The 23,705-nt window shown below is 42.3% G+C and overlaps 1 long non-coding RNA gene across 13 annotated transcripts in view; it reads right to left on the reverse strand.

Annotated features, from left to right (window-relative positions):
• Positions 1-23,705, reverse strand: part of LOC144826311 (uncharacterized) — a 1,506,634-nt gene that overhangs the window by 1,355,895 nt on the left and 127,034 nt on the right. For 12 of the 13 annotated variants that reach the window (XR_013609779.1, XR_013609778.1, XR_013609773.1 and 9 more), the window contains one exon: positions 20,067-20,145. The exons of the other annotated variant lie outside the window; for it this stretch is intronic. This is a non-coding gene — a long non-coding RNA (uncharacterized LOC144826311). The remainder of the gene's footprint in view (positions 1-20,066; positions 20,146-23,705) is intronic. 13 annotated transcript variants of the gene reach the window in all.

Below are 23,705 nucleotides of genomic sequence, written 5' to 3' on the forward strand. Positions count from 1 at the left end.
CAACCCAAACCCCCTATTTTCCTTGCATCCCTTCCCAGTGGATAGGTGCAAATGCCTTTTTAGATATTATTTCTTTTTTTGTTTTTATAATAATAATCCACATTTGTAAAGCACACAATCACCAGTAAGGGTCTCTAGGCACTGGGGGCCGTCGGGAAGATTAAGCAAGCTATTGCCCAGAGTCACATGGTGTTGGTCTAATCTGCTGCCGGTGCCAGGGATCAAACCGTGATCCCCAGATTCCGGAGTCAGTCGCACTAGCCGCAGCGCCACACCTCTTATAGAATATACTAACAATATTTCTAAATAATTAATACTCTACATTTTTTAACATAACATACCTGAGTGTTAATACACACTCCCAACCAAAAAACCTATTTCCCTGATTTTTTTATATCAAAGTATTTTTTATTACATTACTTTGAAATGAATTTTTAAATTATCTGGCAGTAAAACTAAATGTATATTAATTCTCAAGTACATATATTAATACCTGAGTATTAATGCATTCTATCACCCAAAACCCATGTTTCAAATGCAACTATCCCCAAACTGTATCATCCTAAACTGTTTTCCATTATATAAATTGAAGTATTTTATAATATTTTATTCAATAAACATTAAAATTAATTTAATGAATATTTTTTTAAATAATGCCGGAGTATTAATACACTCCCCCACCCAAAACCCCTATTTCCCATACATGCCATCCCAGGGAAAAAATGCAAAGCATATTTAATACATTTTAATTTATTAAATGTTATTATAGTTTTTTTATGTTTCTTTAAATAATTCAACTCATCTAGGGCCAGATGTAGGTAGCCCTTTACCAGTCGGAAACGGACGAAAATACAGATTTTCAGCCGTTTCCGACCGGTAAAGGGCTATGGAGATGTAGGGGCTAGAAAAACGTACATTTTCGGTAATTTTACCGAATTGGTAATTTTACCGAATCGCTAAAATTACAGAATCGGTAAATTTACCGATTCTGTAAATTTTACCGATTCGGTAAATTTACCATTCGATAAAAATACCGAAAATGTATTTTGTGATGTAGGTAGCACTTCTAACAGTGCTACAGGGCCTTTAGAATTCGGTATTTACCATGCAATACAATTGCATGGTAAATTACGAATTCTTGTGTACATGCACATCTGTGCATGTACACCTGTACCATGTGGCACACAGACATGCCCTAAGGGCATGTCTGTGTGCCACATGGCGCAAACGCCAGTTACAGGGGTGCAACAGGGTGTCAAAGTGACACCCTGTCCCCCTTAGCAATTCGGTACTTTTACCGATTATGTAAATACCGAATCGGTATTTACTATTGAATCCTATGGGCTTCAAGGCCCATAGGATTCAATAGCAAATACCGATTCGGTGTTTACCGAATCGGTAAATATCGAATCTTATCGATTCAGTAAAAAATACAGAATTTTTACCTACATCTCATTTACAGATTCATAAATACCGAATCGGTAAAATTCGGTATAAATGAATCGGTAAATGAGATTTACCTACATCTGGCCCCTAATTCTTTAGCAAAACAAATATATATATTTTTTAAACCAGAGTATTAATACACTATCCAAAAAAACAATCCAATTTAAAAACATTATAAGATATATATGTTTTAACTAATTACAAATTTGTAAAATATTAATATTACTATTAAGTATTACTTACCTAAAAAATAAAAAAAAGCAACTTACATCAATTATAACCATTACTTAATTTACAATGTGTTGTAAAGGCATGCATTGTAATGACATACGTCGTAATGGCTCATGCGTTGTAATAACATGCGATGTATTGCCACCTGTGTTGTAAAAGTTGTGTTTTAAAGTCTTTACGATGTAATGCCTGTGTTGTAATGGATGTCTCACCGATGGAGGACAGAGCCTAGGCATGAGCAAGATGGCTGTTTGTCAATATTTGGTTCGTCACTGATCCCACCCTTGGCTTTCAGGTGGGGATATATGGAATACCTTTAGTGAGGATTGACCCCTGCGTACTGAAAATCCGGACAGACTACATACCCGGAGACGAGGAGAAAGTCAGTTCTTGCCACACTCTGCCACAGAACAAGTGCTGGGACAAGTACAAGGCCTGAAGAAGGCTGATTGCATTATTCAGCACCTGGAGGTTCACCTGGAGGCCCGGAACCTGTGGCCTGCTACAGCGGAATGAAAGAGTCCTAGAGCGGAAGTGACGCTGAGAGTGTGATGCATATAAATGACTGCAGCTTGAGACGCAAAGGCTGTGGTGCCTCCTTCTGGAATGGATGGGTGCACACTGGTGACCTCCTGCTTCTGCATTGTTGTGAGTGCCGATCCTTGGTCTGTGCTAGGTTTTTGGGTGTAAAGTCACGCAGAGCACATCACCTTCTTCAGCCATGATCATAAAGCCGAAAGGGTAGGTAAAGGATATACGAAGCAGAAAAACTCTTGCTGCGATACAAACTATGCACTTGTCAGCATGAGAGCGTGGTGGGAGAGAGAACTTGTTTGCGGGTCAATCAATTCAGTAGCAGTTCGCTAGGAACATTAAGAATCACAGATTGCTGAGTGAGGTTAGTTCATTTATTACAAAGTCAAAAAATAACTGTAGGTACATGCAACTCAAGATGAGACTGGAGAAATTCATTGGGACTAATACTAAAGCCAAACTTATGAATGAAATTAAGGCAGTGCAACATGCACAAGATAATTCATTCAAGAATCTGGATACAAAAGAACAGAGCACGAGTTCCCCTCCATCGAATATTTCCTTAAATAAAGTATAATCTATCCCTATACTAACACTAGCATGGCATCCCTAGTTAAGGATATTGCGGGGCAGGATCGGTTAAGGGGTCAGCTGGTTGAGTCTTCCTCAGAAGTCTCTCCTCAACAGTTGGGGCAAGCATGCATGTAGCTACTAAGACAGAGCTCATTCTAAAATGCTCCCTTGCTCTCGAGGCAGTGAAGAAGTAGTAGTGGGCTCTTTCCCTAGTTACCATACTTCAATATTACAGGTGATTTCCAAGATCCTCTTCAGGTCACGCCATCCGATCAGGCGACATCCTCATAGTTAATTTTCCACTGGACAGCAATGCTCCAGAGTGGTGGGGAGATGACTATGATTCCCTGGCTCTCTCTGGTGAGAAAGTACAACAGTTCTTTGTATCAGTATCAATGTTCAATGTATCCCCTTCTCTCCTTGCCTAACTCCTAAAATAAAGACATTATTCTAGCTAACAAGGATGTTTTTTCCACCTGCAACATGAGCGTGAGAAAGGATAAAACCCAACGTGCACATGAAATTAAATTATTAATTCTAATGCCAGAGCTACCAGGGAAAATGCATTTTAGGTAGACAGAATTCAGCTAACTTAAGAGAATTGGAACATGAACTTCATGATGTTATATAGAAATTGAGTCATATACAGTTATTAATTTCACCTTCATATAAAATAACACGATTAATAAGCACCTTCAATAATGAAATGATTGTCAGTTGCACAACACAAGCGTTTTAGTTAATGGTGTCTGCTAGTTGAATTTAATTTTCCATGTTCCTTTTCCACGTATTCTATATTTTGACCTAAACACATGACATTTATGTTAATATGTTACAGAATCCTAACACTTGGATTAACACGACAAAAGATTATTTGAGGATGCAGTATACACGTGTAATTACTACATCAAAGGCACAAAGAGACAGGCTCGTCTCCTCGAAGCCAGTGATCATATAATGATAACTCCTCCCTCAATTACTCAATATTTGTACATTATCTTCACATAGGCAACAGCAGAAAAGTTAACATGATAGAAACTAAAACTTCTCATAAGAAACTGCAAAAGGACCTTGAAACATAGGGCCAGATGTACAAAGGCCTTTCTGCATTTCTTAAAGGGCGGAACCGCAATTTTGTCCCGTTAAGAAATGCAAAACAGCCTTTTTCTATGTACATTGACCTTAAGAGAATCACAAAATGAGATTTCTACCCAGTAGAAATCGCATTTTGCGATTTTCTAAATAGGAAATCGCAAATAGAGATTTCCTATTTGCGATTTCTTAGCACATGTACAAAATGAGCATTTAGGAAATGCAATTACCATCGAATCAAAGTCAATGGAAAACATGTGCAATTTTAAAAAAGCACCCTAAGATGTTTTTTTAAAGTACAGTAGAGCCCACACATTCCCCTAGGGCAAATGTTTGCTCTACATGTGCACCACTAGTTTTGGGGTGCATTGCGGAGAGCCTTATGCTCATAGCCATCCTTGGTTTAGCATTTCCTAAACAGTGATTTTCTAATTGGAACTTGCTATTTAAGAAATGCCAAACCGGCCCATTGGTACAAATGGCATGTGATTTCCTAAATGCGATTTCCTAATAGCGATTCCTACTTTGTAGGAATTGCTATTAGGAATTTGTTAATATAATTCATATACTTTAGCATTTCCTAACTAGCGATTCCTATGGAGTCACTATTTAGGAAATGCTAAATTGCATTTTCGTACATCTGGCCCTGATACAGGAGGGGAGTATCATAAAGTGAGATAATTAAATTTTAAAAGAATGAGTTTGGAGTAGGTATTGATATAAAATGAGATTTAATTAGAACAGTAAAATACCTTTGGATCATTATTATTTGAAATAAGGGGCAATAGACTTCCCTGCAGCTCTGACTGGTGACTCTTTAAAGCATTTGGCAGAATATATACACTACTGAATTAGAAAGTCCTTGGAGACAGATAAGAGAGGTGTAATGAGAGCAAAATACTCTTGACAAATTATTGGAGACAAGAAGACTACGATGCTGAATTTAGAATCTGGGCTAATTACATATTTAGGGACCCAAATAAAGAATTGGAATGTTATCTTAAGCATGTGAGGATAATTTGTTTGACATTTTGGATCTCTAGCCCAGTTCTTTGATTTGGTACAAGACATATATTTAGGTTGAGCAAGTTGATCTGAACTTGTTATGTTCTTTGATTTGGTGCGAGAGACATATATTTAGGGTGAACAAGTTGATCTAAACTTGTCTCTAATGTGGGCCTGATATCTAAGCAGTGTAAAGCAGTTTGATTAAGGATTAGGCCAAATATGGAGGATGTAGCCAAAAAGGAGTATAGCAAGAACGTTAGAGGACCAGTGTTTGGAGAAGGATTGGTTAAATCCTTTGGAAAGTATGTGGCCATATATAATGCTCTGGATGAAGCACAAACATCCACGAGGAAAGTATTTGGCGGAAATAATTTATATGGTAGGGCCAGAAGGCTATGACAAGCTTTAGGCTAGTTTACTTTAGGCCACAATATGGTGAAGGGAGAGGATAGAGGGTGTCAAAGCTCTTCAGGATTCATTGGTCAAAGAGGTAGAGTTAAAAGAAATAGATCATCAAGGGGCAGAGGATAATATTTAAATTCACAACAAAGTCAGTATCGAGAGTGTTTCATTTTTTTTCCCCATGGAAAAGTGAGAGGCAGGTTGAAAACATATTTGGAAAAATGGCAAAAGAGTACACATGGGTACTTGGGACGGTGGCAGGTTACATTATAGAGAACAATTTATTTCCATTGCAGTCAAAAGAACCAAGAGAGTTTGTTTTAGGAAGAACTAAAGGGACTTGTGGACAATGACATTTAGTAAATGTTTCATCACTTAGTGGATCACTGCTATTGGAGGTAAGAAAGGGAGTTATTTTGAAAAAGTGGGGGCCTCTGGAGGTGATTATGTTTCCTTTCCATTTGAAGTTTCAGATAGAAAAACACATCAGCAATGAATGTGTCAGACAGAATTGGAAACAGTTGAGAACTTATTCATTTCCTAAGTTCGTAATAATTTAGAAACTGCTTTTACAGCTGAGAGGATGGCAGTGTCAAATAGTAGTGACTCCTTTTTGGACAACTCAGGTTTGGGTTCTTTCTTTTTTAGAGATGTCAGTAGAAATACCTTTTCTCAGTTCTGGCCAGCAAAGGTCTGTTATTAGGGGCAGACAAGAGGAACACCATCTTAATTCCCACCCGTCTAGTACGAAATTTCAGAAATTCAGAAAGGTTCAAAGATCTTTCTGAAGCAGCTTCAGAACGCCTCAACAATTTTTGAGCAATACAAACAAGGACAAGGTGCAGAAATGTTTGGAATGTCTGGCTATGTTGGTGCACAGAGAGAGATTTGGATTCCATTGAAGCTGATGAACTAATGATAGATAATTAGAAAATAGTTCATTGTTATATGTCGGCTGTAGCAGCAGTACATTCTTTATTAGATGGTATTTCTGTAGGAAGGCACCCTTTGATTTCCAGAAATATGAAAGGATTTTCTATGAAAAGACTACCCAGAGCTAAGTTGTAAATTATGTTTGACAGTAATATTATTTCAAGCATCTTTTCCTTTATTTATCTTTTTTAATCGCATGTTTTAACATTTGTCCATTGAAATTGTCTCTCTTCCCCTCTATGGGTATCTGAAGGTCAGGACCATCAGGAATTCGAATGCCCCTCAAACAGTAGAAAACACCTTATGTAAGTGTTCTGCTTTTCCTTATTTGACATTGTTTCTTTTATTTTTCAAGGAGGGGTGGTAAGGGGCGACAACCTAGTCACACCACCTAACCCATCACCAAGTGTGTCGAATGTTACTTTAAATCAAAAGGTAAAGAAAAAACTAAAGAACTTCTCCTTGTTTCGGGGAATTAGCTTAACTGAAAATTCTAAGGATAAAACAGAGATGCAATGCCTTTTCTATCTCTTCTGTTCTCCTGTCTATATTTGAGCAATTAGATTATATGAGTTCAAGTCCCTATGTTGCACTATCCTTTAATTCAAATTCGCTCACTACTTTTGGTGTGTTATTATCTCTTCTTTGCAGCAAGCTAGCACGTATCTGGGCTAGCCACATTCCTCCAGGAAGTGGAGGGGCAACTAGTTCTGATGGTGCCTTCTCAGCTTCTCTTGTCGTTCTACAAACTCGCTTTCTCCATCACAATGGGCTCGCTCTTGAAGTCCTCTTCCTCTATTCGGGCGTTCTCCCCCGATGTGCACTCTCCGTCTTCCTCCTCTTGTTCTTTCTCTCCCTCCCATTGTTCCTTTTGTCTAGTAACATCTTTTAGTCGTCCTTCGTGGTCTGAGGCATCTGGAATTTTAAACGGTTCGATCCTTTGTGTTAGAGTGCTTGAACTTCCATTCTGATTTTCATTTATTTCATACTTTGTATAGTGGTCTCCGGTCACTGGCTGGAAAACAGAGAAGAGAAGACTCATATGGCTGGTGCTGGGTTGTCCCACCCCCCCACCCCGTTCCGGAGGCATACTGTCACATTATAGGTATGAGCCGCTCAGATATTCAATTGATTGTCAAATTGTTTTAGAGGTGGCCCTTTAGTGAATATTTGGCTCTAAGAACATTGACTTTGAAGTTAGGTACTTTGCATTGTTTAATGTCTATCCAATATTATCAGATGTGAAAGAGTGGAAGTAAGCAGTGTATTTTTTTCAGCAAAATAAAGTAATTTTTGAGATTTGACAAAGGACTAAGACCATGACTGAAATGGTATTTTATCCTAAATTGGATGAGTTTTTGAACATGGTCAGCGACTAGCTGCCGCCTCCCCCCCAAACCGGCACCCAACACCCAGAAACGTGGACACGAGACTTCTTTACTTTTTGAAAGGCGGGCGCTAGTCGCCCGGCCGTATTTATTAAGATATGAAATTAAAAAAGGTTTTAATTGCATGATCAACAATTTATACAAAAATCAGCAGGACATTAGATACAAATTTTGTCAACAAGTTTGAGAGCCTGACCTTAACAAAAACTCTAATACATGTTGTTTCCTAACCGAGTCTAACATCCTCATCTTGATTTTTGTACATTTCTGGCCATATGGCAAGGTCACTACCGGTGTCAGGTCCTACAAGCTGCGCCTCCCCAAGAGACGTGCGCATGCGCAGTTTTACCCCGGGAATTGCCCGGTCTACGCCCTGAACTCCATTTACCCACTAAAGGAGGGCCCTTACTCTGCGCCATCCGGTGATGTCATGAGTATACGCGCGCGGGGTGGCTACCAGCCTAAGGAAAGCGTGAACTACTCCTACCCGCGCTCCTTTACAGCATCAATTACCTTGCCCCTGGAGTTCTAGGAGTGGCCCGCAGGCCCCTCCCCCTGGGCGGGAACCTCCATAGGATGATGCCCGCCCCCTCAGACCTCAAATATGTGCTCACCGATAATGACCTTACCGCATGCCCCATACCTAATAAATACGACGACCTATGGGAAAAAATTCTAAAGGACAGCTACACTGGCTAATAAATAACAGTATCACCGTACAGCTACAAAGGGAAAAAAGGCCTAAAGACACTTGGCATCAAAGAAAAAGTACTTGACACACAGTTTGCTAAAAAGGGGAAAAAATTCCTAAACAAAAAGCATCATCAAAATATACCGACAGATCCATTTCTACTACCATGTAAGACATGTGGACAGTACCTTCGCAAACTTACAATTAAACCAGACATAATGAATGCCACAAGACTTTTGTTCCAAGGGATGGTGGGTGGGAAAACAAAGAAGCCCCGAGCGCGGGGCACACCGTACTGTGAGGGAGCGGCCAGGGACAAGGGGGTCTCCTGGGCGCTCCCCACCTCTTTATTCTCAAGGAGCCAGGCGGGGGGGCACGCCCCCCCCGGCCCGCCCCTCCTGTAGCCCGCCCCCCCTGACCCGGACCTTCTACCTGGTATCCGGGCCAGGGAGGCCGCCGGCCAATCGGTGGTGGGTCGCGCCCACCAGGGCCCGCCCCCACCACCGAGAGACAACAAAGGGGAAAGGGGGGGAGACGGTCGCCGCGCCGCCATGCGTGCGGGGGGGCCGAGGGCCCCCCTTTTCACATGGTCAGCGACTAGCTGCCGCCTCCCCCCCAAACCGGCACCCAACACCCAGAAACGTGGACACGAGACTTCTTTACTTTTTGGAAGGCGGGCGCTAGTCGCCCGGCCGTATTTATTAAGATATGAAATTAAAAAAGGTTTTAATTGCATGATCAACAATTTATACAAAAATCAGCAGGACATTAGATACAAATTTTGTCAACAAGTTTGAGAGCCTGACCTTAACAAAAACTCTAATACATGTTGTTTCCTAACCGAGTCTAACATCCTCATCTTGATTTTTGTACATTTCTGGCCATATGGCAAGGTCACTACCGGTGTCAGGTCCTACAAGCTGCGCCTCCCCAAGAGATGTGCGCATGCGCAGTGTTACCCCGGGAATTGCCCGGTCTACGCCCTGAACTCCATTTACCCACTAAAGGAGGGCCCTTACTCTGCGCCATCCGGTGACGTCATGAGTATATGCGCGCGGGGTGGCTACCAGCCTAAGGAAAGCGTGAACTACTCCTACCCGCGCTCCTTTGCAGCATCAATTACCTTGCCCCTGGAGTTCTAGGAGTGGCCCGCAGGCCCCTCCCCCTGGGCGGGAACCTCCATAGGATGATGCCCGCCCCCTCAGACCTCAAATATGTGCTCACCGATAATGACCTTACCGCCACAGGCCAGCATTGTTAACCGACGATCTGGCCTCCCCCTGCCTTGACCTACCCTAGAAAGTTCTCACTTTAGCAAAACCTTCCAACCAGGCCCTGACATTATCATACCACAGGACCTTTCCTTCCTCCGTCAAATGGACTCCCCTCACCAGGTAGAATTATGCACCCCAAATACACCCATGTTGGATCGTCTGCAACCGAGGGGGGGCTTGAAATAATTTGCCCAACTGTGTGTTGATCCTCTTTATCGAGTGATTCAACGCCCTGACCGAGTCCGCCCCTCGCCCCTGCCACCGCAGGATAAGTTGAGACCCTACTACTGTGCCACCCGGGCAAGTCCTGAAGACCCACCCGCAGTGGAGATGAACTCATCACTGAGTATTCCCCTTCCAAGTTTTGCCAAGTCATTCCCCCCTAGGTGAAGTATCACCACTGACGGGGGGGTCGGGCTGCTGAGCTAAGAGTCCCTGAAAGAAGTTCCTGAACTGACCAAGGCACAGACCCCCAAACCAGATCTTCCCTGTCCCGCGTCCAGCCTGTTGCTTGTGCTGGGACATTGTAGCTCCTCCACTTCTGGTGATGAGTTCCTCCCCTGCGTCACAGGTTTGAGAAACTGCAAGAACCAGGAAAAAAACAAGAAAACCTGTGTGACAATTCCCACTTCCACCTTAGGGAATGGGTAGCACTTACACCTGCCAGCAATACTTGGGCCCTTGGTGTCCTCTTTCTCGACGTATGCTTCCCTTTTGACGTCCACCCGCTGCTGATGTTGCGGTGTGGAGCACCCCTCATATATCCGCCATGGACCCAGCCGTGACTGACGTAAGCATCCCTTGGGCTGTCCACCTGTTGCAGCTGTTGTGATGTGGAGCACTCCAGGTATCCACCATGGACCCGGTCATACATAAATGGAAAAGATAAACACAAACCATTAGTGTTTCTGGCGATAACTGCTGTACACGTGCTAGTCTTACATTACCATCACTTGCTAAGTTTTAGATAACATTAGCGCCAGATGACTACTCATCACCACTTCGACAGCAAATGTTACGCATAGCCTCAGTTTGTGTCCCATGTATTGTGACTGAATTAATGTTACGGAGAGTGCCCTGTAGAATGACCTTTATTAGGAATAATATCCCGTGTGCAGTACCGTGACCCAGTGGCAGTGCCACAATATCCCGTGTGCAGTACAGTGACCCAGTGGCAGTGCCATGGCACATTTATGGCTACTAAAATTCTGCTGTAGACCAGGACATCACCTCCTATTCCTAGTTTTCCCCCCACGCCTTTAGGCCATAGGGTCTAGGTTTGAAAAGGCCAGTCTGTTTCCCAGTGCCGCATCTAGGGCTAAAAGCATTAGCACAGCCCTAACTATGCCAGGGTGTAAGCTGGCCCAAGGGCCTTTTACGCTCGCCACTTTGGCTTCTGGTAAATATCATCCTAGGCAACCGTACATGATCACACGCATCCCCAGAACTATGTGATGCCGCAACTAGGCTCTTGGGCACCTTCTAGGTGTGACATCAGGGTGTGTAGTATTCTCAGGACCCCAAGTAGTCTTTCTACAGGCTCTAGGCCCTGTCTCTATGCCATTTGTGGTTCCCCTACCACTTTATTGATATATGGCTTTGGTACACCCCTATAGCTCAACGTATCTGGTGCTAAATTACTGTGTGCTATATAGGTTTACAGACTGTAATTATTCGCCTCTAATCTCATCATAGGCTCAACGTATATTGTGCCAATTTACTTGTGTGTTAAATAAGTTTACTGACTGTAATTTCTTGCCTTTAGCCCCGTAAAGGAACTAAAGGGATGTGTTTAGAATAAATACATATATTTGTTATACACCTGTTCTCTTTTCATTTACTCATTCATGAGATTATAGACTGGTAAAAACAAGCTGCTCTACATTCCTTCAAGACTTAGCCTGAAGGCTGCACGCAATACAGCTACCACTAGGATAGCTTTCTAATAACGTTGACTTTAACCTATCATCATGAAGAGTCATTTGGACTGCTGCAATGTCCCCCCTCGAATAGTGAACAGCGCCTCAGATGTTGATTACCTTCACAATGAAATAAGTCCCTTGTTTGGCTTTCTGCTTTGGCTTGCAAAGGAATGTGGGACCTGGGAAACTGGCTTTCACAGTCTCGTCAAGCCCTACCCTTAGATGTGCGTTAATCCCCAGGAGGACCCGAAGAGAAAGGGGTATACCCTATTCGTGAATTGTTCCCCGATTGTTCTAACTATCACCTCAGCAGACACCAATCATTGTAATTCTAGAGTGTCAAAATTTGACTTATGTCAATGGCTGTTCCTTGCGTAAGATAAATAAGCAGCAACCATGGCTTGGATAAAATATTGCAAGTGCCTGGAGGACATCAATAAAGAAGCCCAGGAATTTTTACAAAACAAACTGTGTCTAGCTCAAACCGTTCAAAAGTTACAAAATGCAGCAATAGATGTTGCCTTGCCGTCAAAGGACCTAGCTGTTACTTATTGCTATATTGAAGTGTTACAGCCCGTACTAATGAGATGGAACCTGTGCACAGACATGGGAAAACAATGTCGGAGTAATACTGTCAGTATCAACAGTTCAAGATCAGCATGTTTGTCAATATTAACACTTACTAGCATTTTAGAATGTTAGGCAACCCAAAACAAAGACAGTGCTCTCTTGGTAACATGTATATACAAACTTTTAGCACATACTCACACAACACAAACATTTCATTCCTGAGGGAGGGTTGAGGATGGAAACACGAGGGAGGGGTGTGGATGAAAACACAAGCCCATGGTCACATAGTGTGCTTTACTCCGGAACACCAGTGATGTATAATTACTTGATCCGGTCTAGACATGATCAGCTCCCTACAACAACCTTCCAATAGTCGCCCATCTTAATAAGCCATTTATTACGCCCTGCCTCTAAGTCGATGTTTTACTTTATGACAGTTCCCAGCAGCCAAACTCCACGTTTGTAATGCTTTTGTGTAGCGCGCGTGCAGTCTTAGCTGGAGCTTCAGAGCGCTTACTGTACCCGTCTGGCCAGCAGCAGTCGTGACCATGGCCTAATATACGCCCTCGGATGACAATCAAGCTATTAATGCCGTATTACCCTTATCCTTAGTTAGGGAATCTATCGCAACACGTACCCGTCATTTTCAACTTGTAACACCCTTTGCTGCCTCTTACAATTGTGTTTCCTCACTGCAACTGCCAGTATTGCCTATGTAACGTTAGTTCCTGTTCTTAAAGCTGCCCTGTCTTGCCATACGCTACTTGCCCTTATCGCGGGCGTAAACCGTTGTATTACCTTACTTTTTTGACCGAATCATTCAAAATTGCTCGGTTGCAGTGGTGACTAGCGTTGCGCCGAAGGGTGCAAGTCTTCGTATGTAAAAGGAAGGGCCGTTGTTGCAGCAGTACCCTTCTGAATTTGTTTTGATTTAAATAGGGGCAATACACCGCTTCAAAATGGGTAGTTGTAGGCGAGGAAACTGGGACTGTCTGAATTATGCCGGAACTAAAACCAGTGTTGCCGCGTACTAGCATGCGTGCAGCAGTACACCTCCGAATTTGTTTTCATTTAAATAGCGTTTGTCCCGACACGTGCTGTTCGTTTTAGATTAGTGTCACTAATACCTTCTCCTACCTTTACTTAAATTACTTTTAGCGCATCATGATCACAAGCTTAAGTAAACTGAGCACTCGGTTAGTGCCCTCCATTTCTATTTGTTTGCATAAGTTTTAACATTTTCTTAAGAATTTCTTGTTGCTCAAATGGGTGTAATTTCTGATATTTATATCTTCCCTCATCTCCATAGCTTGATTTAGCGCACGTGAAAGTATCACTCCTAATCCTTGAATGTCACTCATAATTACACTGACATTATGAAAATGTCACACATAGCAATTTTGAAACCTTGGCAGCTATGAGAGACCTGTCAGTACTGCACTTGGAATCAAAAAGGGAAAGTTGGCGTGTTCCACTGCCTACCATTGCTGGACGGTGGCAGGAGGACATAGAAGTGTTCGCAAAGCAGGTATTCACGATGTTCAAGTGACCCAAAGTCACTGACTGTCTATGTCAATACCTCATATCCGCGAATGTAAACACCGTGTGAAACCCGCTCTACTGCGGTTACAATTCCGATGCAAAACGTGCCAAACCTGTGTAACTAGAACATAACAAGGAAACATTTTTGTCTGCCTGTTTGCGTTTATAAGTACTTATATGCTGTGCTACGAAATGCAAAACCTTAAATTCAAAACTACAATGCTAGATTGCTAAATGATGTTCTTAATAGCCAAGGAAGACTGAAAGCGTCTGTGGACATGGGTCCAACTTCTTGTGGTGCTGGCGTTTTTACAAACCGCAGTGATTGGTGTTCTTGAAAACGCTCATCGTGCAAAGATATAATATTGAATTATGTGTTTTCCAACTATGTTTCTTTTGAATAAGCACAGGTGGACGGGATTTTGATGCGTTCAAAGGACTGGGGACATTCCTTGCAGCTTTCGAATACATTTCAAAACTGTGCAAGGACTTTGAAAGTTGCTGTAATAGGCCTTTCTTTTCTGACAATATAACAGACTCTACTTCACCAGCGACATTTTGACTTCATTAAGGGCTGAGCCTATTCCAAATGCTCGGACCCTTGTGTTATCACAGACCACGTCAAAGTTGGCGGTGCTAATGGCCCCACGTGAAGCCACAGATACAATCCGTGCATTGATCCGGTGATGCCGCTCTAATTATCTACGGCTGTGTCGGATCCTGTAGGGAGTGACCCGATCGTGAAACTGAGTGAATCGAGCAAGGGAAAGTGGAGATTGGCTTGATTCCACCGGAGGCAGGCCTGACAACACAGTTTGCAAAGTGGAGGAGGGGCGCCATGAACAAGCACGCTGACGGTGCATAGGATCGAGGGTGCCGATCACTCAGAAATATCGATCCACTCTGGGGGCCCCTGGAAACACGTCGTCAATGTGGTGCAATAGACGGTTTCCGCAGGTACGACAGCAGTACAGAAATGAGGTCTGGGGGACCAGCGACCCAGGGTACTAGCGACTGCAACAACTAACTACTGCCCCCAGATGCGTACCAGCTGAAGGACCCAGAGCGCTAAACCTTAAAGGTAGAACACTGCTTACTACATTTTAGAACGCAATTTTAAATTTAAGGCTTGGGGGCCTCGCCAACAGCAGCTATCAGCAAACCATTCTACGCATGGTACTTAACTTTTCACATGCTCCTGTATCTTCGAGCATGGCTCCCCCAAAGACGCCGCTTCTGCTCCAGGGCGCGACGCCTGTTCCATAAAGGGCAAAAACCATCTGCCACAATGTCGACCTCGACGATCGCTGCTCCTTGTTGTCCGTTCTCCCAGGATCTAGCTTCTCCGGTATTCTCCGCACTGCAAGCACCCGTTGTTTGAAGGTACGATCCCGCAAACCTGCAGGGGGAACAAAAGAGAAAATTACAAAAACAAAGAAGCCCCGAGCGCGGGGCACACTGTGCTGTGAGGGAGCGTCCAGGGACAAGGGGGTCTCCTGGGCGCTCCCCACCTCTTTATTCTCAAGGGGCCAGGCGGGGGGGCACGCCCCCCCCGGCCCGCCCCTCCTGTAGCCCGCCCCCCCTGACCCGGACCTTCTACCTGGTATCCGGGCCAGGGAGGCCGCCGGCCAATCGGTGGTGGGTCGCGCCCACCAGGGCCCGCCCCCACCACCGAGAGACAACAAAGGGGAAAGGGGGGGAGACGGTCGCCGCGCCGCCATGCGTGCGGGGGGGCCGAGGGCCCCCCCTTTTCAGTTGTCTCTGGTGAGATGTGTTAAAGAATGTGAGCGCAGGGTTCAAGAAAACAGAAGTCAGATGTGGATCATTTATTAATTAATGTATATGAAGCCATATGGTCCAGTATCTACAGCAACTATTCCAAGATGATTTAAAGCATTTTTGGAAAAGTCTGGAGTAAATATGTCTATATTTAAAGCTCATTCTGTGACAGGTGGAATGGCCACCACAGTTTTCTGCGCAGGGAGTAGATTGTACGAAGGCACATAGGCAGCTGATAGGTTGAATACTGCAGTTTTAATACATTTTGCTTTGAGCCTGTGGAGCATGTACCAGGCTTTGCTTTGAAAGGCTTTCAATATGCCTAATGCTAGACTCCTGTCTTGACATTAAATGGCGGTTCTCGGAGCTACAGTGCATGGAGAATCTTGATTTTATTAAAAATCACACGTCTAGCATTATCCTGGCCACCCTTCCTGAGTTGGGAGATTAGAATGCGGGATCTAGTTTGGAGTTGGAAGTTATGTATTAAGGTTTTTTAGCTATGGAAAGTAAAGAATGTAATGTTTTCATTTAAATTAAAAGGTTTAATAGGGAAAGTTATATTTTATTACAGAAAAGACACAATGTTTTATAGTTTGTTTGCTTTGCAGACAGTCATTGTAGAATATTTTGGAAGAGTACTTAGGATTTCAGCTGGCCAATGGTTATACATTTATTTCTTTGATGTAAGCAGAGTTATATTGCATTTATGTGTTTATTCAAGGTTCTGATTCTGTTACGATTCGCTCTTATATATAGTCTGTATCGTGTATTTCAGTTTCTGAATCTCCTAACACACTACTATGGCATAGCAACTATTGATAACAAAACTGGTTACCCACTGTTGTGACTGCAGGCTGGCCTTCAGAACCAGGCTGACGGGTGTCTCGGAGCCATCCAGCGCTATGCTGTTTTTCTACTTTGACTGAAAGCAGAAAGCACAACAGCAGGAGGGTGAAGGAAGGCAGGGGCGATGGTGGGGATTGTCAAAGATGGCAGGTATTTTTAAAAAAAACTTTTGGGACAGTGATACATAACTGAAGCTGAGTCATGTACAGATCGCCCATTACCCCTCTGCCATTGTGTAGCAGTTGAAAGAAGGGGCAGATTATTTTGTAGGCCATACATATTATAGAAGGGTAAAAATCGAATTACGGGGATGTTTTTGACCTCGAATTTCGGAGTGGCATAATAGACAACTTGAACGCCGCTTTCGTTGTCTATTTGACATTACTCAGAACCCCACAGTGACAAACATCTCCGTATTTCACTGTTCCCCATCAATATTACTATATATTGTGTCTTTGAATTACTGCTCAGTGTTGAATAAAAAGGATAATGCTAACCACCTAAGGGTTGACTTACTAACAAATGGCACACCGCAGTGCAGCATGCAAAGTTACTGCATTAACCGCTATATGTATCAACAAACCATTTTGCATTTCCTAAATAGCGAATTTTAAGGAATCGCTATTTAGGAAATGCAAAACGGTATGTATGTACAAAATCGCTTTCCAATAGCGATTCCTTAGCATTCCTAATTTGAGATTAGCAAATTGTCATTCGCAAATTACCCCTTCATTTCCATGGGCCAAGAGGCCCATAGGAATGAAAGTGCAATTTGCGATTAGCAATTTGCTGATCGCAAATTAGGGATTTTTCCAAGGGTGCAGGGGTGTCTCAAGAACACCCTGCTGCACCCCTGAAAAAGACATTTGGGGGCATATGGCGCACATACATGCCCTAAGGGCATGTATGGGCGTCATGTGGCACCTTTGGTTTTTTTCAAAAAAGCTTTTTGATAAGAATTCGCAAATTACCACCAACTAGAAGTTGGTGGTAATTTGCTAATCCTTAATGGCATTTTTTCCATAATATTTGTTTGATACATTGCATTTAAGGAATTGCAAAATTTGCAATTCCTTAAGTGCAATCGCAAAATAAGGATTAGCAAATTTTGCTAATCCTTATTTTGCATCAAACTTGTTTGATACATTCCATTTGTCTATTTAGCATTCGCAAAGGCCGAAATTCGCAGAATTTCGGCCTTTGCGAATGCTAAATAGCTTGATACATATAGCGGTAAGTTGCATCATGTGGAAAGAGCATAGCTTTGTCATATCTTTAAAAAAAATGCCACAGTTTTGTTCTCTTTAAAAGCTGGCACAGTTTGTGCTGCCTAGGGCAAAACCTGGCACCCTTGAGCCATAGTGGCAAAGAGTCTCCTTAAGGTCAGGAAAGTGGTTGTGCAAGACGGAATGCATGCCTGTACAAATACTATCATTTGAAACTATTTCCACTTTGCATAGAAGAATTAACGAGGAGAAATAAAGACATCAATCCTTGTTACGCCAGCCTCAGGGAAGCAAAGAATTGTGACACAAATCCATATCTATAAGTCCTTGTAGATATGAGAATATATCAAAATCCATAAGTGGGTGGATGGGGTAACATCTTCTGTTTAATAGAAATTTAGGAATTACTAGTAATGGAGGAAAGTGGCCAATGTTAGTTTAGATTTATTGCACATCTAAAGTTGATTGCATTTGTCTTTATAAGATAGCCTTAAAATGAAACTATGACAGTTTAACCTAACTTCTCCCAGTCTGTCCTTTGGGTTCATCTGCTCTAGGGGAGGGCGGAACTTCTGGAGTTTTATTCCGCAGAATTATATGAAAACTCTGCGAGATTCCGCAGAGTTCATCGACTAGATGGAAATCGACATGTCGCCCTCTTCGTGGTGATTTTTAGCACTGGGAGCATGTTCCGCACTACAAAATCTGCACGAACAGCACCATCCAATACACCAGAGCATGCTTCTTCATTGCTGCCTCTTGAGTAGAGTTTCTCCTTAAGCAACAGCTTTCTCACCACAAATGATTGCGGATGCCCGCGTTGAGAAAATCTCGCCGGGTGTCCTCCTAGTGCTGGAAAATCACGCTAGATGTTCCCAATTCTCTCTCGCCAACTTACTGTTCGTAAGCCACACATGAGAAAAAGCCCCTCAACATGGCTGTTGGCCTAGTTTGGCTGGAACTCAGGGTAGCGCATAGTGGGCAAAACTCCGCAAATGACACTGGCAGAGCAGACTGTATCGCTCACCCCTAATCTGTTCCATGATGCACTACAGAATTATCATTGTTGCACCGCATCATAGCTTTTTAATTGGTGTTGTAGGATGCAGGACCATCTAGAAGCAGCAAGTGTCTATTCCACTGACGATGTTAGGTGCAGAGGGCTGTAATCAGTGTTTTGAATACACTGACCATTTCCAAGGGCCTCCAAGAGTGACCAGGGAATGGTAACTGGCTCATTTATGCAGATGAAATACAATTATGCTCATGTTGTCTATGACAGAAAACAAAGAGTCTTATTTAGATTTATGAGGAGTTGGACATCTTCCTAAAAGTGGTGGGTGCCCTGTCCTCCGCATTTAGATGACCATTAACATCAATGTTCTCCTAATACACCAGATGGATATCTTCCCAACTTTAAAAAAGGCTCAAACTTTCCACAGAATGAAACGATCCAAACAGGACCTTCGCCCACCCAATCCCACCCAGAATAAAAGGGAATAATTAAGAATGTACAGTTCACAACAAAATATACTATTAATTAACAGCCCAAAACAGCATCCTCAAGACCTGACAAAGATCGAGGCAAAAAGAAGCACTGCAAAGATTTAAAGCATCTAGAGGAGAGAGGGGACATAAAGAAGGAGCAGTTTAGTTTGAAAGAGAAAACATTTACAAATGACACACCTTTCTACTTAATTTTAATGCTATAATTCTCTGCAATGAAAAGGAGCTCCACTCACCTAACCATCTATAGAGTTCTGCCATCCAAAAATAATGGGACTGTGGCAGTAGACATATTGTGGATGCTACATCAGTAAATGCATTGGTGTATAGGCTGTAAAACAGAATTCAGTATAAATGAAATGAAGAATTAAGAGTTCGACACCTCATTTCAATGGACCTCCCATTATTGCACCATTACTAACTTTGCTCAGAGTTGGCCAATCTGTTCTGAAAGACAGTAGTTGACATGACCGCCTCCTACTACTCTTGCTAGATTGTTTCAGAGGAGCTCTACCTAATAAGTAATTAGTTCCTTTTGTAACCACACCAAAGTTTAACTCCTACATGTTTCTCCTTGCTCAGTAAATGCTATCAGCTTATATCTATGAGCACCAGTTATATTTTGTTATCGGTGTGGGTCATCATGAAACTCCTTTACCAATTATGTTCCTGAGAATGGTCTCACACACTTGTAACACAAGAGGCCAAAATGTTGATGTTTGCTCCACATCTCACACAGTAATCATTGGATCTTCGGATCACCTGATGCGCACACGGACTGATTCCATTTATTAAAAGACTGGACTATATATACATTCATGTATGATGATCAAATGAGGCCTTTTTGTTTTATTGTACTTGATTTATGTATGTTGGGTTGGGTATGCCTTAGGAACCCTACAATTCAGATTTTTTTCTATTATAAGCAATATAAGTAATTCATTTTGAACCTAGGATTGTGTATTCCTGTTTGTACTTTTTCAATAAAGTTATATGAATGATCATTTGACCTTGTGTGTCTTTAGATTAAATCTTTTTGACACCCACTTATTTGATTGTTCTAAATACCTTTACAAATTATCCTCTTGTTAGCAATTTACCTTTTTTTGTTTATTGATACCCTAGCTCCTCAGGGGTTATTATGTTGCCCATCCTCGTAGTAGTCAATCTGTTCCAAGCCTGCAAAAAACAGAAGCCAATATGACATCTAAGAGTGTAACAAATTGATTGCAGATTGGTGAAAAAATTGAAAAATGATAAAGAAGGTCCGAAGTAGCTTATTTGTCACACATTTCCCATAGAAGCTTTTGCTTCCTTTGTAACTACTAAAACTATTGCTTGAATACCCACCTAATAGTTGTGGGAGAGTGGTCTTTCTTCAATTCAGGGCCTATATTGGTTTTTTGGGGGTTTGGAGAAAATGTAGCCATTTTTGAAATGTAAGCCAAAAATGTGAGTACCCAGTGGGCCCCACTCATTTACTTTTTCCCAAGTGTAAATGCTCTCTTAATCATGTCGCATCTGCTTGCCCAAAAACGAGCGATACCAAAGGGGATGATGGACGGAGCGTTAGAGCAAATCAAACACTCACCCCCAGTCAGCTGATCTGTGTTAAATCCATCATCATTATTTAGCTCACTCCACCACCCCAGTTCAGCCATGGCCATATGCAAATCAGTCTGACCCAGTGCCTCATGGGAACAGTCCAGCCCGAACTGGATAGCCATGTCTTCCCTGGACCGGAAACAAGCATCCTGGGACCGGTTTCGAGTTCATAACCCTCATCAGCCAGGCTATCTTGAATCCAGTGGCAAAGTGAGCAAGGGATCCACATCTGGGCATACCCTGCCAACTTAGGGCGAACAAAGCGATACCAAAGGGGATGATGGACGGAGCGTTAGAGCAAATTAAACACTCACCCCCAGTCAACTGATCTGGGTTTAATCGGTCATCATTCTTTAGCTCACTCCACCCACCCAGTTCAGGCATGGCCATATGCAAATCAGTCTGACTTTGTGCCTCATGGGAACAGTCCAGCCCCAATTGCCAAGCCATGTCTTCCCTGGACCGGAAACAAGCATCCTGGGACAGGTTTCGGGTTCATAACCCTCATCAGCCAGGCTAGACAAGGGCCCTCATCATCATACATAACCAAAATCGCCATCATATATTCACACAACTAACAACATGTTACTGCGCACCCAACTTCATATGCCCATATAATCAGCAACATATAACGGACCTTCCGCATCATCATATTCCAACATACCCAACATCATATGTCCAAACAAGCAATACCCTTAGACCACATAATCATCATTATACATCTGCAAAACCAACACCATACACTCGTATAATTACCATACCTTCACACAACCACCATCAGACCTCAATTAACACAGATCTTTACATGCCAAAATGCCCACAATTATATTCTACTACTGAAACCAGCCACCATCATATGCCCACACAACCACCATGATCCATTAACCACCCAATGCCAAATCCACCAACGACATAAGCCAACACACCTACCATCATACACCAACATACTTACCAACTTTTACATCCATAAAAACAGCTTTAGATGTCAACACATGAACAAAAAAAACATGAAATTCACTGCAAACAACTCAAGTTGAAAGGAAGTTCAAGGTGACTAACATGTATATGCAAATAGAACCACAACCTCATGCTGACACATCCGCCATCATAATTACAAATATCCAACACGATATGCCAACCTAGCCACTTTTAAACAATAAAAACACCAACCATCATATGGCAACACACACTATCATATGTCAAATCAAACAACATGATACAGATAGAACCATGTCATATGTCAAAAAAACGCACATCATAAGCCAGCGCACCCACAATCACACATCAGTTTATCCACTATCATGCATACACTCAACAACATCAAAGGCCAACACACAAAAAACCAAAGAAATGAATTCCTTAAAGATAGAGGTGAAAGGCAGTTAAAGTTGACTAATATTCCACTGACTATATTCCCACTCCAGCATCTAATGTTTGTGTTGTCACCCCCAATTGTTAACAAAAAAGTAATTGACTACGTCATATAGCAAGACACCTTCTTTCATACATGCACCAACCTACTGTCATATATACCATAACAACCACCATCTTATGACTCCTGTCCAACATCCAACAGTTTAGCACACCAGCCGCTATCACTGTTATATCATATATGCCCACCATTCCCTGATCAGACAATCACATGTTCATTATCACCTCCCAACAACAACGGTCCATACACCCATGATCAAATGCCCACATAGCCACCATCACGCTGACTTCTAATCAACGCTATACATTGTCACTCCAAGACTATAGTCAGTACAAAAGGATGTATCTATATTCGGCTATGTATCACTAGGATTACAAAGGAAAAGCTTTGTTTAGAATAGCGTTACTGTAAAAGAAATGGTATTGATCATGCCAGGTGCCTGTGGCACAAGATGGATTCACTGCTTAATTTGTAGAAGATAAAAGATGAAGTCACTGTGCTTCAAATGTTTCTTACAAAGCAGCCCCCGCTTCTTCCTGTTGTCCGCTCTACTACATTCCTGGCACCACTCAACTGTACCATTGTCTTGACACTGCTTACATGGACAGTGCCAAAGTATTCAAAGTCCACCTAAATGCATTAATTCCAGAGTCCCAACTACCACATATAAACACATGCCATGTACACCAAAACTACTGAAAGTACTCAAAATGAACATACAGAACACACCTTAAAGCCTTTAAACAATCGTAAATATTCCAAGACCAACTCAAATAGCAGTAAAACATTCCAACAATTCTGCAAAACTCGCGCTGCTCATCATGCCACACTGTCACCCAGCTAGATATGAACATATTTTGAACAGTTATCGGGTATTCCGAGCGAGAGAGGAGGAATGTGTAGTCCAGGCTCTGTGATTTAAGTGCCTGCTGAGCACCAGAAAACTCTGGCACAAATTAAGCATTGGATTCACTATACCACGAAAAAATATATAATGAGATGTTCTGAAATCCCTCAACCCTCTGTTTCTTTTTTCAAATTTAAAGCAGCCCAATTCTTAGCTTAGCTGCTCCATGAAGCACATCAGGACTTTTTTGGTACATTACGTTTTGGCTTTCTGTGTTATAGGATGCTGCACCATGTCCTGTCAAGGTATCCCTAAGTGCCACTGTGCAAAAGTGCCACTTATTCCATAGCTCCTCTCTCACATATATTTCATTCAATTTAAAGCACTGGTAAAGCCTGGCTTTACTAATAAGATTTTATATCGACCCAAAGGAACCCTTTTTCCAACATGAGGAATAGATAACGAAAGAAGGAGGGGAAAGAACATAACATCCTAACTCTTTTATGCAGTTTGCATGCACGTTTTTGAGGACAATTCATGATAGTCATTGTTCTATATTAGGACTGTCTCTTATGTACTGCAGTTACACAAAGATCTCTGTGACAAAAGCAGTAATCCACTCAGCTATTGTTCTGCACGGTATATGTCCTTTGAAGCAGGCAAATTAACCCTCTGCACTACTTTATGCTACTAGACAAAACTCCGATCTCTCTATCTATCAGGAACATTAATCACAAGAGTTATCTTGACATTTTTATTACTTCCTGAAAGTGGGAAGGACAAGGAACTCTGCAGAATATTTCTTGAAATCGCAAGTTATTGCCAAGCAGAGCGCCCCCCACCCCTGTGGTGAGA

Source organism: Lissotriton helveticus, chromosome 3_2 (genome assembly GCF_964261635.1).
Source record: "Lissotriton helveticus chromosome 3_2, aLisHel1.1, whole genome shotgun sequence".
In the NCBI taxonomy this organism is placed as follows: domain Eukaryota; kingdom Metazoa; phylum Chordata; class Amphibia; order Caudata; family Salamandridae; genus Lissotriton; species Lissotriton helveticus.